At 40.6% G+C, this 22,905-nt stretch overlaps 2 long non-coding RNA genes across 7 annotated transcripts in view; one reads left to right on the top strand and one right to left on the bottom strand.

Annotated features, from left to right (window-relative positions):
- Window positions 1-22,905, bottom strand: part of LOC122190061 — a 134,383-nt gene that overhangs the window by 107,040 nt on the left and 4,438 nt on the right. For 2 of the 5 annotated variants that reach the window (XR_006182072.1, XR_006182070.1), the window contains exons 3-5: window positions 10,947-11,039; window positions 3,998-4,075; window positions 3,268-3,465 (exon numbers count right to left, since the gene is read on the bottom strand). The exons of 1 other annotated variant lie outside the window; for it this stretch is intronic. This is a non-coding gene — a long non-coding RNA (uncharacterized LOC122190061). Of the gene's footprint in view, window positions 1-3,267; window positions 3,466-3,584; window positions 3,689-3,997; window positions 4,076-10,946; window positions 11,040-22,905 lie in introns of those variants that run through there. 2 more of the 5 variants (XR_006182074.1, XR_006182071.1) reach the window with 2 other exon arrangements.
- Window positions 5,479-7,188, top strand: LOC122190060. 2 transcript variants are annotated; one of them, XR_006182069.1, is made up of 3 exons: window positions 5,501-6,176; window positions 6,271-6,600; window positions 6,839-7,188. It is a non-coding gene; the product is annotated as an uncharacterized LOC122190060 (long non-coding RNA). The 2 variants fall into 2 exon arrangements; XR_006182068.1 differs by having other exon boundaries at window positions 5,479-6,600.

The raw sequence follows: 22,905 nt of genomic DNA, 5'->3' as shown, positions 1-22,905 counted from the left end.
AAACTTAAACACATTCTCTCTGTTGCAGCCCGGGCACAGAGTTAAATGCACAAGTGCAGATTTACACAGTCAGTACAGTTTACAGCAGTACAAACTAAGGACTTGCAGAAGTGCACATGCGCTTGAAAAAATCTGCCCCGCCATTTTATATCTACTGGGATCACTCTCCTCGTGAATGCCTATTGTGCTGGCTACAGCCATTTCAACTTTTTGTCTTCTGGTTGCAATCATAAGTCTAGCTAGCTGTAAGCATGCTGAATACATGAATATGTATCCTTGCAAAAACCAAAAGCACTGTGCGACAACACATGCTATATGAACACACACACGGCTGTGAAGAAACACGCTTTACAGTATGTCTTAAGAAACAAAGACATGCAATCATCATATTCCTACATTTACTGTATTTTCAATCCAGTCGAGGCCGTATAAATCAAAATTAAATCTGCATCACAGAATTGCTTTGTTATAGACACACGTCCCCCCACCATCACCACCATTGCGGGGGGAGGAGGAGGGAGTGTTGATTACCTGCACCTGTTTCAAGCTGAGAGCAACTGATGCAGTTAGCAGGCAAAATGCCTAATTAGTGCGCATTTCCATGTTCTGGAAGGAAGGCATCACGATGACAGGCCTGCCTGCACTGCAGCACCATGTGAGGAGGCCACAAGCCGGAGGCAGGTGAAGGCCCCGATCTGCCAGGAGCACACCTCGTGTGGAGCTGGGCCTGGCCACAGGGAGCCCACCTGCCTGCAAGTGGCTGCCAGAATGCTTCGGGGACGTGAATTATACACGCGACCCCCAAAAAAACTCCAGGAAAAACCTGGTTGCAACAAGGCCTTCCTTCCATTCCTCCTTTGTATTTCTCCCTCATAGTTACAAAATGACTGTGAATACTTGGCAGATGTGGGGAAAAGCAGTACTGTACCAATGCACCCATACAAAACAGAAGCCAGCCTGACGTTACTGCCTAACTTCGATGAAAACAACTCAGGGCTGCACCTACATCTGAAAGCGTGAACTCCTTTTCCATTCTCTTACCCTTTCTCCACTCTACCTCCTCCTTTTCCGCTCCCATTCGCCCACAATAAAACCTCCCTTAGCCCGATCCAAACCTTGCAGTCTTCAGCTGGGCAAAATTCCAATTTATTTCAAAAAGTTTAGCCTGGATAAGAATGCCACACATCCAATTTAGCATCTCCACACATCACAATCCATCTACGTGTAAAACACCATGGGCTGTGCTCACTCCATGCACGCTGCCCTCTCCCCTCCACGTAGCAGAGCTCTGTGCAGCCCTGCATTGCGATCACGGGCCTAGCAGATAGCTCTCCTGCACTCCCTGCCCCTAGCACCACCTGGTGAAAGCCAAGGTTTCGCTCAGGAGAGCCGGGAGCCTAAGAACATGACCTTCATTTACCAGCAACACCGTACATCTCTTTCTGGAAGATAAAAATCCACTCGGAGTAAGGAGTAGGGGAGAAAGACAGTCTGGAGCAAAAGCAGTTTCTTCTTTTAACAGAGCATCTTAGATTATTTTCACTATGTTCCACTAAATTATTATCTGAAAATATGCTAAAAATTCATCCTAGTCAATTATGAAAAAAAAATATTTTCATGAAGAAAAGTATTGCCTATGCTTTCAATTTTTCATTCCATACACCAAGTATTTTTGAGGAAACTATCTGGCAGTTGGACACAAAATGCTTTCAAATGTAAATGCCTTAGCTCACGTGCATAATTCCTGAAGGCATTCATTTGAGGAGCGGAACATTTCTATCAGCAATTATTTCATGTTCTAGACTAAAATAATTTTGAATTTTAAACCCAATCTAATCAACAGATTTTAATCCCTCTTCTCCAATTAGCATGCACGTGATCTTTATGCACTGCTACGTCCACATTCAGCGCAGTTGAAGAATCCTCACCGTGAAACAAGCCAGCAGTAAGTCAGTTCTGCCTCTTTCACTTCCACAGTGATCATTTCTAGCAAGCCACCACAGAATAATGAACTCACACACCAGAAGCAATTTTATATTCCTTTAAGTGCTACTATTCGGCAACAAGACAGCCCCAGCAAGTGGGACAACCTATGAGAAAAACCCTCTTTAGATAAACAGCATCACTGGAGGCAATATAATAAAGTGCTCTGAAATTCCACAGAGAAGATTGTTTAGGAGTTTGCAATTTTAAAACAACTACTACAAGATCAAAATATTAGTTAATATTTTATCTGCACTGCCCTGGGCAGCTACTACACGCCTCTGAAAAGTACTTGGAAGAAATTAATTGTAGCTGAGCTATCACTGAGCCATACGTTCCCGAATTCCTTTCTTAATCTGCACAGTTCACCAAAACAGTCTCTGCTTACTTTGAGTTTGATCGGCCAATAAATACTACTTTACTGCTTAAAGTTACAAGTTATTTTTTCAGTTTACGTTACCATAAAACAGCTCAAATGCAATGTCAATAATGAGATGGTTTTGATACAGTACTGACAATGGCCTGAATTTAAAACTAGTGCTGTGCAAGCCACTGAGTATTTTCTATTTATTTTGCAAAGGAAAAAAAGAAAAAAAGAAAAAAGAAAAAAGAAAAAGAATTTGGATTTGCCTTCTGGTATCCATGAATTTAAGTAAATAAATCAAATTAAATGAAAATATTCAAATATTTTACATGAGCATCCAGGTTTCTTCAGCATAGAAGAAAGCATTTTGTTATACAAATACATATGGAAGGACTAGGTATCATGAAGAGGCTCCTTAATTTCCAGATACTTTAGCTTGCATGTGCACTTGGCTGTATAAAGCACAGAAAGTGTTACAGGTTAGGCAATTTCAGAGTAATTATAAATCTGTAACCCTCTGCCAAATAATGCCTAACACAGAACATCCATAACTGCATGCTACTTAGACTTAGCTATAAATGGCATTAGTCTAATATTTAAGTAATACACTTAAGTAAATTTCTTCATCAACCCCCAAAGAGCAAGTGAAAGAGTGGGACCAAGCGCGAGCACGTACCTGCACATGTATGTAGAAAATAGAAAATACACTTAGAGCACTTACGGACCTTTGCAGGCTATCAAAAAAATCATTGTAAGAAGAGATGATACAAATGGCAATTATAAAGCAATCCTCAACAATCCCAGCCACCAGAAAAATTAAATAAGAACCCTAGAAATACTTATGCCCAAATCTACATCGCTAAAAGAATTGGGACGCATAACTAATGTGATACAATTACTGAAGATTATCTCACAGTTACCTCAAAAATATGAGTTCAGGACGGGTATGGTGTTGCCCAGGCGTACAAATGGCACAAAACCCCATGGACTCGCTCCCAGGCGCATCGTGACCGCTCTGCACGCCGATGTCTAATAACGCCCGGGACACGTCGAAATATTAAATAGATATAAAAACTTGCACCGCCCAACTTTGTCGGTTTCTCTTCTTGAGCTTCTTTCTGTTTAAGAAATAAGGGAGGGGATTGCCATTGAAGCCAGCAGCTATTCTGCAATCAATGAAGGCAAGACTGGCACAAGTCCTGGAGATTTGCATTCAGAAATAAAAGCTGTGATCGACCTTTGTCTGCTAAGAAAACGAAGCCCGCTGCTTCTCGCCAGCCTGGCGAAGGGAGGGGCCGCCTCGCTGGGCAGGGAGAGTCCAACCTAAAACCCGCCGGCGGTGGCAAGTATCGCCGCACCGCGTCCCTCTCGGCCAGCCCTACGGGAGGGAGAGAGAGAGGGAGGGAAGCGGGCTTCGACCTCGCCACGCTGCCGGCGGCCCCGCCGAGGCGCGATGCCCGCGCACTTTCTTTCCCCAAGTTGCGGTCCCCGCTCGGCGGGGCTCGGCTTACCCCTGAGCGGGCTGCAGACCGACCTCGGGCGGCGGCGTCTCCGCCTCGCGGCTCGGCGACCGCGGGAAGGGCGGGCGGGCGGCGAGCCGGCGGCCCCGCAAGTGCACGCAGGCCTGCGAGGAGGGAAGGCGGTCCTTACCTAGCGGGCGGCTGGCGGCTCCTCCGCACGCTCCCCCTGCCACAGCTGCTGCCAGCTCCCAGCGACAACAATGGGAGGCTGCGAGGGGTGGCATGGAGGGGAAGGGAAGGGAGAGGGGAGGGAGAGAGAGGGAGAGAGAAGGGGAGGAGAAAGAGAAGCATGTTAAGCTTGTCTGGTAGTTAACAAGTCTTGAATGAAGAATGTTAGCAAACAGACAAACAGCATGTCTGATGCATGCTAATAGTCCTGGCTTCACCGCTGACACTATGAATAATTCAGTAAGAGGAGGGTGGAAAAAAAAAAAAAAAAAGAAAAAAAAAGAGGCGCCCTCCATCCTCCCTTCACGCTTTCCAACGTCTGAAGAGAAGACAGGAATAAAAAGTATGCCACAACTTTCTCCTTCCGCCCTGCAGCCCGGGAATACCCGGCGAAGAGGCCGGCAAGGCAGCGCGCTCCCGCCAGGGCTCCTCCCGAGGCTCGCGGCTCCTATTTTTTGCCGGCTATTAATTTCCCCCACTCCCTCTTTACAGCCTATTCCACTCCTTTTGTCTGGGAGCTGGCACCTGTCCCAGAGGCAGCGTTTTGCTGCACATCTCTCTCCCCTCCGCCGCGGGGAGCAGACGGGCCCCCCGCTCTCCGCACACCCCCGTGTCGGCCATCGCGGGGGGCTCGTGGGCGGGGTGGGGGGCGCTCGGGGGGAGCGGAGCCCCGCTCCGTGAGGCACGGACACCTACGGCCGCCGAAACAGAGCTGTAGTACAGAGGCAGGCAGAGCGACCGGCCGTTCCGTGAGCTGCGCGGTGTGCCGGTACTGGGTGGGCGGGGGGGATGTGACAAATAAAAGCCCTCGTTCTCACAGCATACAAACTAGCGAAGCCCGATTCATCGCTCGGCCAAAGAAATCAATTCCCCTTAACCGAGGAAAAAGAGAGAGAGGAGAGGGAGAGAGAGAAAAGGATCAGCGGAGGGGAAAATACTCGGAGTTTTAACCTCAATGCAACGAGATACAGTACGGCCGAGCCAAGCGCAGGAGAGACGGAAAATTAATCCGTTCTTCAGCAGTGAAAGGAGGGTTAAATAGAGAGAGAGAGAGAGGAAGAGGGGAAAAAGCAGCAGCGCCTATGCACAGCATTTTAAAAAGTTCTGCTCTGGCAAAGGCCGTCTGAAGGGGAGGCCCTTGCAGCAGGAATGCGAGCGGCGGCAGCAGCCTCGTTCCAGAGTCCGGCCTCCCCCTCGTAGCGACTGCAGCCGAGAGGCGGAGGAGGCCGCGCTGGCGCGGCGCAGGGCCGGGGCTGGCGATAGGAGGGCGGCACGGCACGGCGCGGCGCGGCACTGCCGAACGGCCGCGCGCAGCGCACCGCAGCGAGGGCCCGGGATCGTGCGGGCCGCGGAGGACAGAGCAGCCGTGAGGAGAGACAGCGGGGCCGGCTAATGGATTTTTTAAGGGGGGGGGGGGGGGGGGGAGTGGGAGGGAAAGGAAAGGAAGGTCCTGCGGAAATATCTTCCGGGATTAAAACAAGGAGCGTCGGACTCCCGTCTAGATGCGGCCCTGTAGGAAAGCGCTGCGGAGACCGCGAAAAAGCTGCTCGGAAGACCCACGGCGCTGAAAACGGGGATTGGAAAAAAAAAAAAAGTAAATGGTGTGTGTGACAAAAAAAGCTGGGTGATTCTGTTTTCTCATGCCCTCGCTCCTCCACCAGCTGCACAGCCAAGCGCAGGCTGCTTGGCCCTTATAACTATCTTGGCACGGAGTCAAAAGCTGATAAGCATTTGGGCGAGACAGCTCAACTGCTGTGCTGGAAGAAAAACAGCTGCCATGATTTCTGTTTGATTGAGAGCGCTTACACACACGCACAAAAAACACATCGGGCTGCAGAGACGGGCCACGAATGCCTGAGGATTCAGCTTCAGAAGAGCAACGCACGTTTCCTTAAAAAAAAAAAAAAAAGAAAGAAAGAAAAAGAAAAAAAAAAAGTTTTATACAGTTTTGCCTCCATTCCTCCTCCCCTTTTTAAAGAAAATGTACTGCGTAGACTCGCTCCTCTCCTTCCCATCCCCCTCCATAACCTCAAGCAAACTCGAGGAATTGTGCCAAAAGTCCCGTTGCTAGTTACCGAGTGCGTTTTTTTTAAACGTCCCTTTGATACTTCTTCCCCTTGTGCTTGCCATGGAATATGCAAGTACGATAATCTTTCCATTACTTAGGAAAAGTAATTAAAAATGAAAAGAGCTTCTAGCAAGCCTTCCTTTTTCTACTTTTTTTTTTCTCTGAAGGGGCAGAAGAAGGGAGGCGAGAGAGAGAAGAATATTTTTTCTCTTTGCAGAGTCCAACATTTGGCTTTTTCCATTTGTGGCAGATCACTGTAACGCTATTGTAAAACAACTTCCTGCCCCTTTTGGCTCCGGTTCCAGAAGCTGCTAGGCTAAGTTCATAGCGCAAACTTTTTTCCCCCTTGCCGAAGAAGAAAGGCAAAAAAAATATTCCTGCACATTATTTTCCTCCTTCTCCGGCTAATGGACTCACAAGGTGAATTCATTGCAGCTCTGTAAGAATGTCACACAAGAGACAGCGCTATCCCAGCTGGATAATTCATGAGCTGAAAGGTGGGGGCATTATAACTATACGTCTGTCTGTGTCTCTGTGCGTGTGTGCATTTTAATTCTGTAACTTTGAGTTGCGAGTCTTAATACAGGTGGATAACGAGCTAAGCTGCTTCATCTGCTGTACTAATTTGTGTATCTATCATAGCGCAGATCACTGGTTTAGCACATACACCCTCCTGCTTTCCCATTGCTCTCGCATTCCGAGGTGACCTGCTAAACCCTCCCTCCCTTCCTCTAGATGCTGGGTCTGATGAAAATGCCCACCGAGGACTGCTAAACCCTCCCTGCTAGGAATGAGATGGAGCAGTCTGTGATGCGAGCCAAAAGGGAGAAAAGAAGGCCTCTACAACTTGCTCTCTCACGATCTCCCTCTCCCTCTGTTTCTCTCATAGCAACAGCATTTCTTGGTACGCCTGCTTTGGCATACATCAGCATTTCTACCCGTCCAAGTGTCCTTTTGCGTCACATCTCGCCATTTCGCTCAACCAATGAGATCTCCTGCTTGCAGTAAAAATATATATACTTTTTCTGTTATTGGTATATTCAAATTTTTTTAAGTGCTTTCTTAATAAAAAGCGTTGTCGAGCATTCGGTTTGCCCTTTGTAAAAAAAAAAAAAAAAAAAAAAAAGACTGCAGGATTCAACCTTGTGAAGTCTTCTTTGTGGAAAGTACGTTACCATCAGAAAAAAGGGAAAAAGAGATTACATGGCTACTTAAGGGAAGTTGTAGTTGTCCCCCTGATTTAATATTTATTTTGCTTATGCTATCATTGCTCCCCCGATGTACTTTTAGGGCAGCTGGACAGTTTCAACTAACTGGAAAAGTCAATACCACGCTGTTTCTAACACTTCTAAAAATATTCCTGAGGAAAAAGATACTAATGTCTTATTGCTCTAAATATTGATAATGAGACGATAGAAAGAGTGAGATGGAAAAACAGTAGATGTGTGATCCTATTCCTTGCAACTCGCAGATCCTCACCCCCTTTCCCCCCCCCTCAGTGGCTGCTCTCAGACCTACTACTTCCAAATGCAAGCTCCTGTAAAAAATTGCAGAGGTCTTCACATCCTCAGAGGTTTTTTTTGAGATGCATTTCCTTCTTACATAAACTCACTGACTTCTAAAAATATGGTATTTAAGTGATCTGCTGTGGTAATGACAGTGGCAGCCTTACAGTAGGCTTGTAATGCAGCCCTCCCAGGAGCTGCATGCACTCTGCCTGATACAATTGCTAAAAGCAAGAATTACAAAGAACAGGGTATCCTGCATTTAGCAGGACATCCTTTCCCCCTATATATTATAAAATATATTAAAACCCATCTCATTGTTTTCGGCCATGACACTCCAGACAGAACGCAGTAAATGTGATTACAGCTGCTCTATTAAAATGCACAATATTAGCTAAGTCTAGAAAGCACAGAGTGGCATGTGGGTCTCAGAACGGCTGGCTGAGCCACATCTTGAATGTACTGCAGTGACATATTTAGGGAACCTCTGCTGCACATTTTTATCCGGCCTCAAATCTCACGAAAATGCTCACCACTGGCATTCTGAGGAGAATAAACAGTTCCTTTGTAAGCCAGATACATGTTTTATGGTCTACCCTTACCAGTTTCTATTTTTTTTTTTAATACTGTGAAACCACAAAATGTTTTTAATATTTATTTTTAGGGAATTACAGTAAAAACACACTGGAGGTTATCAGGATGTATCTGACAAGATATTTAAACAGCAACTTTCCCACAAAGTTTTATGTTGGTAAAATCATACCTAGGAATTCTGAACTCTTCTTCTAATAACTTGTGTCTGCTGTGTATGGGCTGTAGATGTGTATTCATAAATCTTGAGTGCTTAGAAAGTAAAAGCAAGCATAACTTCTGGAGTACAGACTTAGCAACAGATAGCCGTGGTATCCCGCTAAAAACTCTTATCATTTTTATTTTGAAATAATGATGTCTGTGATAGCATTTATTTTTAACAGACATGCACAGATGAGAAATGTTAAGAGACTGTGATGATGCATTCAACAGCTTTTGATGCCAATATGATATAAAAGACAGACCACTGTTTTAAGAAAGGATGAGGCTCACATTATGAAGAGCTTAGCTGGCAGTATTTTACTTGCATTTAATGGGATCCCCCAGTGACTTTTTGCCCTTTCTCCGAGACGCTGTTCTCAGCTCCTTATTTACTGTTGTATTTTTTATATAAAAATACAGATTTCCTTGTCCGTTACTCTTTACACCTATCCCTTTCTTTCTCATTTTTTATTCATAAATATGCAAAGACAGCTGAGTTCCATCTCTGCTTCTGTCTCGTAACTGGGATGGTTAAAAGTGCATCTCATTTACACAAATGCAGCTCACACTTGCCCACTGTATATTATCTTTCCTCAAGGAGATGCACAAATACATCATATCTGTCACCATAGCTGTAAAATAGGATGGCAAGTCATCTAACTGAAGATTACTGCTGTACTAAAAAATAAGGATTCGGGAAAGCAATTAAGGGAAGTCTAACTCGCATGCTTCACTTAAGAGAAATGGAATTCAAGAAAAGGAAGCAGAGGAATTATTTTAACACTCATTATCCCTGAATAATTTGAAATTATGTAAATTCTAAAACAGCCATAGTGTTGAACTGAAGTTTGTCTATTACATCATTTTATAACACTTTTCTCTCCCCTTATCACAAGTTCTGTCTATTGGAAACTCATTGACGCATACTTCTCTAATGCACTAATTAGTTTTCTTTCATTTGAACTTGGAGTGCTATCACATCTACGTTTTATGCAGTACAGACATCAAAACATTTCTATACAGATTTGTGATCTTTTCTTTCTAAATAATATAGATCATTTTCAATATTGGAATGTTTCTAAACTAACAACCTCCAGAAATGTTTAATAAAATATGACCAGGTACATGTTTTTTAGAAAAATAATCCAATCAAATTTATTAAACTTTTAAGATAAAGATGCCCATAAGAGTGAAAATTCATATTTCTGAATTTGTACTTTTCATATCTATAAAATAATCCCAGTATTTGTTATATAAAGATCACCAGGAATATCTATACTTTTTTTTTTTTTTTTAAAAAAAGCATCTTTTAAAAAATAGAAATAGAAGCAAAGCAGTTTGCCCATTGTTTCCTGATGGGATTGATGGTGCTCTGTGGGATTATAGTTATGTACACATCATAGAAATGTACTTCATTGAATAACTCACATTAATTCCAGAGGATCAGTGGCATATTAACCTAGAGGGGAAAAAACATTCAAAATACCAAATACAGACAGTTTTGATGCAAGCGATTCTGAAATGTAAAGGCACAGCTGAGCAAGGATGCATTTCCAGCATCCAACATAATGAAGCATTTTGCAAAAATGTTTCCTTCAGTACACTGGATATTAACGATGTTTTACAGCAAAGTTGGCATTAAACTGGTACCAGCACAAAGGAAACTCTGGCAGTAGGACAAGCTTTTTGTTTTTTAATACTTTTTTCTCCCAGAGGAAGGAAGTATCAAACAGTGCATGACATTAGCAGTTTTTTAAAGGGTGTTACCAACACAATTTTGTTTATCGTGCAACTTTTCTTTTTAACTATACAAAACTGTATGCTTGAAACTGATGATATTAATAATTTTCTTGTATACCATTCCTACTGATGAAAATTCACATCTCAAGCAACTAATCAAAATCCAAGATAAGATTTTATTTACTGGCTTCCACTTATTTATCATAAACGTGCTATAAAGTTCCTGGAGGCTAATTTAACTGCAGTATATATTTGTGAAGGAGATGCAGGCTGGAAGCTAGGCAGCGGCAAAGTCACGTCAGATAAGGAGAAATCTCCTCAGCTGTAAAACATTGCTGTTTTGTTTTATTGACAGTGCAACTAAACTTTAAACCGCATCCAGTTTGCCCATTACTACTTGATGCTCTGACAGACTGCAGTCCATTCCTCACGCTGAGCTCAGACAATGCAGCTCCACTCTGCAGATTACCGTCTCCTATGATTTTGGGATCCCACATCATACCGGCCCCCCCCAGCCCCCCAGCTCCGCTGCCCCCAGCTGCCTGCAGCCCCATAGGTGCGGGTGCCTCCCAGCCGGGTCCCGATCCTCTTGTTGCTGCCCAGGGGCTCACAGCCCCAGCATCGCCTCGCGACAGCAGGCAGCCAGCCCAGGTCACAAATGGCCACCACGCTGCTAATTCCAGCAGGAAAAAAAAACCAGTTTTTTTCCTCTAGCTACACTCAGAGGAAAAAGAGATGGCACTTATCCCAGGAGATGCCATATTTCACATGCAGTGCTTAACCTTAGAAACATTAAAAGGACTTACCATCCGCTGTTCCTGTACCTTCAGCAGTGACTGACAACTCCAGTTCTCAAAGTTCAAGTGCTCTGCTCCAGCACTACTTTTCTTCTGATTTCACTGGGAACGCAGAGTTACGACAAGCTATTGGATTTTAAAACACACCCCTGTTTATTTAAATGGGCAGGTCTGCTCAAAATTGTGTGCCCTGAAGAAATAGCTACTAGGGGAGAAAGGGGGGGAGTGAGAGAATTAAAATACAAATATATAGAAAAAAGAAAGTAAATATCGCCTTGTAAAAAAATTATAAAAGTGTTGATTTTTAGAGAATATTAAGCTGCAAAAAATAAGCAGATAGGCATACTGAAATCTGCAATGAAAACCTGAAATTTCTTAGGTCCACAAAACAGGGCATTAAAATACCTTCATATTGCAAATTACTCACAGGCTTTTCAAGTAAGCAAGAGTTGCTGAGTGACCAAATTTTGTATTAAGAGGCTCTGTTTTTTATCTGTTTTACAATGAAGAGCTACAAAGTAAATTGTAGTGGGAACAAAAAGGAGAACATACCACAGAAATTGCTCTGTTTTTTTTTTTTTGTTTTTTTTTGTTTGGTTGGTTGGTTGGTTTTTTTTGCAGTGAAATGTTAGTAAGGTGACAAATTCACACACAGTGGAAGAAAATAAAAAGGGTTATCCATTGTGATGACACATTCATAGCAGAGTTGCAATTATTTAGTATACATGAAGATATTTAACCCAAATTGGTTGCACACAGTGAATTCACAGGTACTTTATCCATCTATGAGCTGAACGTTACTATCCTATCTATTGTACATAGCCAACTTCAGTTTTACAGTTCAATTAAATATTTCTCTTTAACCTTTTAAAAATAAAATATGTAATGAATCATGTGCATCTTAGATTCATCTGTCTAGATTGGCTATCTGAAGTCTCCGAGTGTAACAGTGTGTTGGCATTTAAATCCCATTTCTTAAAAAAGAAAAACAACCCTCTTAGCACGAACAATATTGACTCATAATTATTATCATGAAAAAAGAATATCAATGGTATAATAACTCTATTAATGTATTTATCTGTACAGATAATAGAGGCTTTATATTATTTATATTAATTGCAAGTATAGATTACAGTTGAGGAAAAAATAACACCACATTTAATTCAGTACTTTATAAAATTTGTATTCCATGAACTGTCTTCCTGGGAATCATTTCTCCCCCATGTCATGTTATACTTACCAAAATTGTCACACTTGTATTCATTACCAGGCTTCCTACATTTTGAAAGGATGTCTAAATTTACATATTCGGCTTTAACAGTATTCTGCTATTTTTCAGCTTTAGTAAACAAAATGTCACACATACATGTGATTCTGTATTTCCTTTGTCTAGAAATTTTTATTCCCATACACAGATACAGTTGAGCATTCTGCTTATATATACACACACACACACATTTCATATTTGACAAAAATGACAGAACACACAGCAAGGATTTTAGAAAATGTGAATGGATTTCTATCCCACTCTCAAAGACACCCTGTGGACAATGCACTGCATTATGAAACGTGCACTGGGGAAGTCCAAGCGAACTCCACCACCAGCAGCTGCAGCAGTGCAGTTTTGGCTGTGGAGTTCACAGGCAGTTGGAGCAGGAAGGCCTCGGTTCAGAACAGCACCTCTGAATCGAACCATTTATGACTGTACAAGAAAGAAAAGACTTTTACATTATATTACCTTGGCCTTGAATATAATGCAAAGTATTTTTTCAAAAAGAGTGCGTCATCTTGGTACTGAAAGCAAAAAATCTTTCTTTGTAATTTTTTACTTTTTTACTTTTTGGAAGATGAATCAAATCCATGCTGCCTAAATATATGCCACAATTTAATACTCGTTGTTTTAATGAAGCTTATTGCAGCATGACAAAGCTAAAACATTTCTAAAAGCAAAATATTCACTGGGGTTTTTGTATGCTACCTACACAAAAAGTACAATGTGAATGATAATGCTAGCACCTCAAAACTAAACAAAACAAACAAAAAAAACCCCAACAAATTAAAAATAATGAAAAACCACTTCCAGATATTCTTAGTGAACTATTTTTTAAGTTGTTTAAAAACACTTCCTTTTCAGAGTACTGAAAGTTCCCAGGGGATATCGGTGACGAATCCATGCAAATTTCAACTCCCAAACTTAACCATTTTTTGCCAGGGCATTTTACTAGAGATTTTAGATAGATGATAAAAACAATGAAATCTTACAAGATCAGCTCTTAAGTTGACTCTCAGCATATCATCAACATTACATTGCATGCAAATGCCATGCAATGAGTTTTTCTTGGTTCACAAAACAATTCAAGAGAACTGTACAGTGCTTTTTCTAGTGCAACGAGGAACTTAATAAGAAAATCATGGAGGGAGGAAAAAAAAAAAAGACAGTGACACCTTTTGTCTCCTGGCAACAAGGCAGCGAGACTCTCCCTGACTCAATTAGAATTACATCTGCTTTTCAAAAACTTTTAAGCCAAATACCAAAACTGGAAAGCCTAAATTGCTTCCATCATTCAGCAATAAGAAAAAGAAACTATTTCCTCTCCCCCCAACAATTATATTAAAGAAACGACATGTACTTCAGCTCTTCAGCATGTAAGTGCACACACACGTGTGCTGTAACGTGGCGGAGCACACATATCAAATGTATGTATATGTCCAGTCCAGTAGGCGTGAATACTGTTAGAGCAAGACTACACATTAATATTTGCCATACATAAAATTGCACAATATAAATCACGTTAATAACTCAGCCTGAAGATTACTAATAAAGGGTTACATGTGAATGACAGGAAAATCTTGGAAGATACTGTTTAGGACATTTTTTTCTAGTTATACAAATAAACATGGCACTTAGGAAATGTTATAAAATATCTAACGATACAAAAAAATTGGTACTACATCAACAGTAATTTTCTCCCTTCAACGTTATCGTAGCAACTCATCACTACATTCAGAAAACACGTACAACTAACTTACTGCTCTGTAACTACCTGAATTGAAGATCTCATTCCCTTAATAGACCTGCAACAATTAGGGAAACGGTCATAAAGATCGGGTATTTCATCCAATAAAGCACACAAACCAAAATTCTGTTCCAGTGCTCAGTTGGCAGTGCTAGGAGTTTTCAGCACAGAAGGGAAAGCAAACAGACACTTGAGATTCATTGTGGGGATTTGTAAAACACAATTTTGCTTTAATACAGTACTTGCACACATGCTCAGATAGCAAATGGCTATGCCATACGTACAGAGGAAGATTTTTATAGGAATATCAAATTTACAGTATGAGCATTCACCTTTTACTGGCCAGCAAGTGGCCAAAACCTTAATCAGGCTGAGAAATGTAATCCACTGGAAAAGATCACTTTGTGCTGGAACTACTATTTTATTCTAGCTTTTGTCTTTGCATTTCCCTAGCAGAGAACGCCATTTTGAGGCTGTTGTACATTTCTGTGCCCAAAGTGGATAATGCCTGGGGAAAACATACGAACGATATTCTCACACTGCAGAAAAAGGTAACCATGCAGTGCCACAGAAAAGTAGCATTTTTATTTTTACAGGTGCAGCTGAGGTTTGTCTTGTATTTTCTAGTATTAAAACCCACATACGTGACTGTTCAATACTGTATCTGCACTATCTGTAGCCATGCAGCATTTTGAAACTTCAATGTGTGTTTTTTGTTTTTTGTTTTTTTAATCCAAGCATTCAAAGGAAAGAGGCAGAAGGAGAGACTTCACCTGAAATCAACATGGGCAAACACACATTTACTTCAAATGGCTGCTGCCAAGTTGCAATGGCCCTAAACCATTTATCACTCAGTCTGGTATTTAGATAAAAGTTAAATTAATAATAATTAAAAAAAATAGGTTCAGGAATGTCCAGTGTGCATGTGAAACCTGACCAAAACCATGCTGTACAGGATAGCTTTATAACTTTTCATTTCTTCTCTCCAAAGGATCAGGAAGATCTGCACGTAATAGAAGTGGCTTAATATTCAAGGCAGAACAGACATATGTGTAATGATTGCTTAACTGGGGGGAAATGCTTTTCCATATGAATGGTTCTTACTTCGTCTTCACTTCAGGGGTCACATTTGGAAACAGTTTCTGATAAAGCAAGTTAAGAAAAAGTAATGCAGGAGTTCACCTCTCTAATTTCCTAATTTCAGTAATGTCTTCGTCTAGGAAATAAGAAAGGTCTTGAAAAGACTAAACCAGTGTTTAGCTTTATCATGTATACTAACTGGAAAAACCACTGACAGAAACAGTTATGCTGAGGACTCAGGTTCACACAGTAAAATAGACTATGCCCTGCTTACTCTTTTCATGCAAACTTTGCCTGGGATAAAGCACTTTTTAAACAGTTTTGTTGTTGTTTTAAGTAAGATGATTAAATAAGCAGTAAGAAAGTGGGGAGAGGGGGGGAAATGTCTTTTCTACACATATCTTGAGAGTTTTTACTCAGATATATCCAAAGCAGAAAATCTCGTAAGGGCTCCACTTAATAAGAAGCTTTCAGAAGTGGCACTTTCACTACCATATTATCATCTTGTATGTTGTAGTATTTAACACAAAGAAAAAATAGCTTTCCTTTCATATGGGCACATAGTGTATTTTTATAAGATTCCAACATTTTTCTGAGGAAAAAGTATTTTAAAATTTGAGTATTGGTCGAATGTTTCCTTCATTTTCATTTTACTTTAAGCAGCTATCCACATTTGAAAACTGTCCTAAAACCCTTCAACTCCAGAGCAAGCAGAACTCTGTCAATTCTTTAAAGCAAAGCAAAGCAAAAACTCAAAAAATCAATCCTACAAGAAAAATAAATGCCTTCACACTCTCTTTAGTATTTTAAATCCTGCAGGTAACTAAAAAGCAACACCAGTACTGAAAAACACATGGTGTAGTGAATGGACCTTGTATTTTCATAACTATATGTACTAATTTTAACTAATGAATATAAGTGAAGAATATACACATGCTAACCTGACATTCTCATCTTGATTGGATAGTGGGTACAGTAAGCATAGCTTTCCCCTCTGTCTTCTATTACAATGTAAAGCCAGTAGTCTCTGCGAATTTCAAGTAACGAATAATGGAACCAGAAGGGTCTGTTTCAGTATATTCAGTGTCCCTGCTTACTGACATACTAACTTTGTGCCCTTCTTGCTTGGCTCAGCTTTAAATGCAAGTTTTTATTAAAATGGAATGAATTTGAGTTGCTTGGCCACTTTTTAAAATGTTTTTTTATTAATATTTTAATAATAAATAATTATTTTGCTGTATTACAGAATACATTTTTAAATCTACAAGTAGACAACTGGAAATGTTTGTTTAAATAGCCCTGCAAATAAAACTGCAAATAAAATAAGGGAAAGATGTTAACTTTTAAATTGTAATGCCAGGAATGCCAAGTAAACAAATTAAAATGAAGAGAAAGAGAGACAGAAAGAGAAAACACTGCTGTCTCACACAAAAGACAATTAGAGTACCCTGTATTGAGTAAATCCATATTACAGCGTAATCTGAAGCAGCCTAAAAGGAGTAGCAAGAAACACGCATTGTATACTGCAGCAAATGGTATTAGCAGTGCTGTTCCCTAAGCCATAAGGAAAACCCTCTCTGAAATCCGTCCCACCAAAATGGTAGTCCCTCAGGGATTTATGGAGGCACAAAAAGTGGAGGAAAAAAAAAAAATAAAAATCAGTATGCCCTGAAATGCCCAAGTCTAAGAGCTAACCCCTACTATAATGCACATTTTTACCTTGATGCTATGTTTAGATCCATTTATGTTCAGTCTTATGAGCCTCAAAGTTTAGTACTGTAATATTACTTATTTCTGTGATGGCACTGTTGTCAGTTCCCCCATACACATACACTCCACCTGTGCTCACCACGTACCTTGCTGGGTTTTACACTACTTGCCTGTCATCAGCAATTACAGGCTTTTTTTTTTTTTTTTTTTGCATTTTTTTTTTAAATAGAAGGAAGAGTGGTGGAAAAGAAGTGTTTTGACTGAAGATATGTTTGCAGTTCAAGTAATTGCTTTATAATCTATCATTTTATTTCACAGATTTTACTACTGAACAAATAAAAGCAAAGAGAAATGAAAAATAAAAAACATTTTTCAGTGAAAGGTGATGGTTTACTATTGTGAATTTTCCAAATAATTTATCTCAGATATAACATTATGTTCTCCAGTCACAACAAATAAAAATTACATGCATCGCATTCTGCCACCAATTGCTTTTAAAGGCAAAAACAAAAACTCCACCCAACAAACCAGTTTGTTTGTTTTTAACATAGAATTAACTATAAATGAGAAATTCCCAGTCCTGCCTGGCTTTGGACCACTCAGTTACCGTATCTGGCTTCATGTTTGCTACATGCGTGTATTTGTGTGACGCAACGCTGGGAAAATGCAGTGAGAAAGGTGATGAGCACAGTCTGATGAGACACAGCATCACGTTTCCTTACAAGCTGAATATCAGCGCTTGTCAATTGTAATACTCTGAGACGCAGCCACGACCTTGGAGGCCCAAGTTCAATGCTGCAATCGCTACAGCATTTTTCTTTTAAAAGAGAGAAATCCTGCAATTTTCTCTCACCTGCTTCTTTTTCCCTTGGAAAAGTCCTGTAGGAGTTGGAGGGAATTAAAAAAAAAAGGAAAACAAAAGAAAAACGAGTAAAACCAGCACGCACTCAGTGGTGGCAGGCCCAAGCAGTGCGCTCTCCTCAATGAGGTCTGGGCGCTGCGGCCACCAGCAAGCAGGGAGCTGAGGCCTTCCCTCCTGTATGCTGCCATTCTCCGCCAGCACGCGCCGAAATTAGTTCTCCATTTTGTGGTGGCCCTTGGAGAGCAATTCCCATTGAGCGGGGAACAAAGGCCGTGACCCCGGGGTCAGAGTGTAATGCAGGAAGCATGACCTCCCCTTTGTTCACAACAGCACTGTTTACTCTGCCTAAGTAAAGATCACCAATACATTAACTAAAGAGGATTAAAAAGGTCATATCCCCAGGGATGGAGCTCATGCAAGTGGCAACTCTCTTCAGTCACTAAATCATTCCACTTTTTCTTTTATTCCTTCCACTTCTTCAAACACTGAGACACCTTCAGCCGCCTAGGCTCAATGGCATGTTATTTACCATACAAAATTCATGTAGTCTTCCTTTCAAAACCAAGCTAACTGCTGCACAGTTAGCGAATTGTTTTTGACGTTATCAAAACATTTTGTGTGAAAACTACCACCTCACTTTGTTTCCAACATCTCTGAGAAAGTTCTAAGCCAATTTATAAAATTGTTGGGGTCTTAAAACAGTTTAAAAACTGTGATCTTTTGCAGCTATCATAAACGTAAATCTTAAAATATTTTGCAGTATACAAACGTGCAGAAAAAAGTACCTGATGCTGGAGAACATAATAGCCAGCTCCAGGATTATTCACTAGTGAAAAAGAAACACACAAAAATAAAGGGAAAATGTGCTGCCTATTAGAAATCACACATGCCACTATCTAGGCTTAGTTAGGTTAAATAAGCACTTACTTTTGCTCTTCAGCTTTCTGTTAGCAACTCGTTTACAATATCCTGGGACAACATTATTAATATGAGATTTATCAACAGAAGCAAGGCTTCATGTGTAGGCTTCCTTATCTGTGATGATACCGCTTACCAGCATGTAAGTGTTACCACCAGTTACTCAGCCAGGATGGGAAGGAAACAGCATGTGAATTGAGCGGCCTAGATAAAACATTTTCCCCCCTATCATCAGGCAGGTACACTTGAAGAAGCTAAGCATTGCTAGGAGCTCCAGAAGGGAATATGATTAAGGCCAGGCAGGGGTGCCACGCTGACCAAAATCTTTGGAGCAGGGAGCTTAGTAGCACAGGCAGACTCCTCAGGGGCTAGAAGTGCAGTTGAAAATGAGTGCTAGATTACCCATGTCAGCAGGCTTTCTAAAGGGGGCCAACAAGTGCCAGGCTCCAAAACAAGGTCCTAAACCAGCAGGGTACAGCAGTTGTCTACATTAACTATTTGGGATAGGAGGAAGGGTGTCTTCCAGTTCTTAGATACTTTGTGCAAAATAACACATTTTGAATCCACAACAATACATGCAGTTTTCTAGAGTCTAGCAAGAGGAATTAACACTTGAAGTGTCTCATTCCAGATGAAGCAATCTGGGGTCTCATTATACCCAGACAGCATGCCCCTTTCTCTCTCTTCTGCTAGCCATGCATCCTCAAGCAATATGCAGAATGAGAAAGGTTCTTGCACTCCTCCCTCCTCAGAACATCTGAGAAGTGACTTTTCCTGTTTGCAAGCTTCTTCATAGCAGGAGCCCATGAATTTCAATTTGTTTTATATGGATCAGAAGAGAGAAATGAAATCAATTCAAAAGAAATAGCGTTACATTTGCTTTACTGTATTTTCTGTTTGCGAAAAGAATCTCTTCCTTCACTCACCCTTGCTGTTCCTTGTTCCTGCTGTTTCTGGTCTTTTCTTACCCCAGTAGGAAGGGAAGGAAAGAGACTATCACCAGGAAAACTGAAAGGAAAACGCCTCTGTAGAATGTACATGCCACCAGGAAGCATGAGGTTTAGCCCAGAGGGCTCACAACATAAAAGAAACTTCCAGACCACGTGTTGGCATCAAGATGGGTGGCGTGCCCACTGCAGGTGGGTGAATGACTGGCACTGAGTACAACTCCCTACATTTCTGACCTCTCCACTTCTTTGTCTAGAACGTATGAATCTAACCACGCAGTTTCCAGTGACTGCTATTCCCCAAAATCTAGAAGAAAAATATTGGGCTTTTTAATGCACCAAGGGTCAAAGAAAGAGAACTGAAGTTGTAAAGCCCTGACACACAACTACTTTTTAAAAAAGTCAATTTCCTTAGCAAAACAAGCTCCTAGGGGGAAAAAAAAAAAAAAAAAAAAAAATCTACAACAGGTATTTAAAATAACCTACTGGGAAATCCAGTAACATATTGTCTCATTGCATATTTATCAGATCTTCCCATTGACTTAAATGGGAACACCCTGCTTTTACACATGAAAGATTATGCAGGCATAGAATATTGGTTCAAAATAAAGGGAGACAATCTCAAAACACAGAAGAAATACGTGGACAAGGGCAAACTGGATACTGAGAAAAACTTTACATATATCGAGGCAAAGAGGTGTCTTTTTTCAAAAACAAAAAGCACTGAACTGAAATTAATAGAACAAAGAATGTAGTTACAAAGTAGTATTTAAAACTGAGATTAGAAGCAGAAGGACTGAACCAAAGAATCAAAGACATAAGGACAATTTATTGACATATGTTAGATGCAAGAAAACTGCAGAACAGTTGTCTGGTAGGTTTGAAATAATACTGGGGAAAAAAGGGAATGAATGAAGAGGAGGAAAAACTGCAAAAAAGATAATGGCTGATTACGACCTTGAGATCTTTAGTCACACAGAAGAGTGAACTCAACTTTTCATATATGTGGCCATATGGCCATATTAACATTTCTTGACAGCTGAGTTCCTGATGAGAGCTATATTAAGAAACAAACAAACATCTCTACAACTACTAACCCTCCTGAAGAAATGCAAGACTGTACACCTCCTTCTCACCCTGCAAGTCCTTCATTCTCCAGGTTTTTTCTTTCTTTCACAGCAGCCATCAGCAATATCTAAATCCAAAATGGGAAGTAAAACCACACTACAAGAAGTTATGGAATAAAACATTCCTTCTCTGGAACAGGAAAACAGTTGGAGGAAATGTGACTCTGTGACACAAAGTTCTTGCACGTATCAATTTTTCTGGGTGCAACAATACTGTCCATTCTTCTCCCAATGGCTAGAAATCCAGACAGACCCACAGGCAGCCTTCAGCCTAGAAAGAACAGCTTCTTTTTAGGCCTAGAGCAGGCAGAAACCATTGAAGAAGGTTTGTCCTAACAAAGTGATTAAATTGCATTTTTGGAACCCTTCAGATCACATCTTGTTAATCTCTTCTTCTGCAAGTAAAGGATGAAAGAGCAGCAGATAACAAAATAGAAAGTGCAGAAATAACTGGATAAACCACAAGACAAGACAGGCTGCTCAAGGTTGAAATCAGCATTTCCAACCAAAAAAATAAAAAAAAAGCATTCTTCTATCTGGAGTGAAAGAGTAGTACTCCTTAAATAGCCACAGGAATAGTTCACATTACTTGCCAATGAATTCTAGTATTTAATAAAATGGTTGGAAGGCTACTTGAAAAGATGTTAACCTGAACGTCTAAGAAGAGATTACAGAATGGAGAGAAAAACTACACAGCTAACGTAATGAAAAATATGTCTTTTTTTTTTTTTAATGTTGGAGTGGCTCTGCAGATGCAATTATTATTTACGTGGCCATTCAAAAAGGCTTTGATAATGACTCAAAGATCATAAAGAAAGCAGAGCAATCGTGACTGAAATTTAAACCAATGATTAAAAATGAGCTAAGTAGCCCAAAGCAAAATGCAGGAATAAAAAGGACACTTAAGAAGAAAAAGGTTAACAGTAATTGCATGCAGAAGTTACACTTGCATCAGATTTCAACATTATTTAGTAGCATCAGAAAATCAACTGTAAAACAAAGTGGCAAAATTGACACTTGGAGTGTATTTGGGTTACTGAAGAAATTTAACAAAGTAAAACAACTATGAAAGAACATGATAAATACTTTTTGGTAATTATTAAGTAAGTTTTATTGCAACATTCTCAGCAAAGGAAAAAAGATCTGGGTGCCCTCACAACAATTCAAAAGCACTGCCAAGAAAAAAGAAAACAATTTTAACAGTGCATGCAAAAAAGCATGGAAACTCTGCTGCCAGTGTGTACCTGACAGAGAAACACCTTCAAGAAGAATGCTGTCTACAGTTCTTTTTACCTTATTTCATTAAAACTACAGAACATGAGGGTAATGGCAGGTGACTAAAATGATCTGGCTCTCGAGACGACTGCCACGTAACATGACAAAGCGATGATGTTATCAAGCACATGAGCAACAGGGAACATGACAGAGATGCACACTTTGAAAGTCAGAGTTGAACATTTTTACTTACAGTGTTGAACAGGAGACCATGCAGTAAAATTAAATGAGCAGCATTAGAACTATGGGAATATATTATCTCACTAACTGCAGGCTAAGCATGTGAAAATCGGTGCCGCAGTTCTTCATTAAGGGACATCCGTGAGACCATGAGAGAATACTGTTCTATGCACAGCCTCTAAAAACATAGCGTTAAACAGGATTGTTTGCTGGAAATACCCTTGCACAAATCGGTAATAAAGCCACTGGCCAAGGTATCTGGCTGGCCCATTTTCTGAAAAGGACAGGATATTCTGGAAGGATCAAATGCTGGAATTTTTTGCCCTGCCTTTTCTTACCAACCAACCCTTCATAAGAATGGTCTGAGTAGACTTAGCATTAATTAGACTGCAGATCTAATCCAGTGCGGTGATTTCTACACTTAAATGTTTGCAATGGTTAAAAACAGTGATCCCCGAAGCCTCTTCCCACCTCCACCTCCCCCCAACAAAATAAAAAGGTACAGTGTAGTAAAATTGAAACAATTTATCCTCTAAGTTAGCCGCTATGCCTGATGCAATGCTACCAATGCATTTCTCAAACTTCACAAAAGTACTTGGAAGCACATTTTTTTTCTTACCTACTTTTCCTCTCGCTCTAAATAATTAGGAAGACCGTATAAGATTATAAGATTCTGCTTCACAATACAAGCGTGTTTCCTTATTTTATTATCTTTTTTCCCCATCCACACATCATTATTTGTAAAGCCCATTTAATAATTCTAAGAGATTCCAAGATGTGTGTGAGATGCTGGGATACTGCCACTTGTGTGGTGGTTCGCTACACTTAGCCTTCAGTCTTGTGGCTAACAAT

The sequence above is a fragment of the Lagopus leucura genome, unplaced genomic scaffold (assembly GCF_019238085.1).
Source record: "Lagopus leucura isolate 7727_CA_CO unplaced genomic scaffold, USGS_WTPT01 Super-Scaffold_100159, whole genome shotgun sequence".
In the NCBI taxonomy this organism is placed as follows: Eukaryota; Metazoa; Chordata; class Aves; order Galliformes; family Phasianidae; genus Lagopus; species Lagopus leucura.
This window is presented reverse-complemented; position numbering and strand designations above follow the sequence as displayed.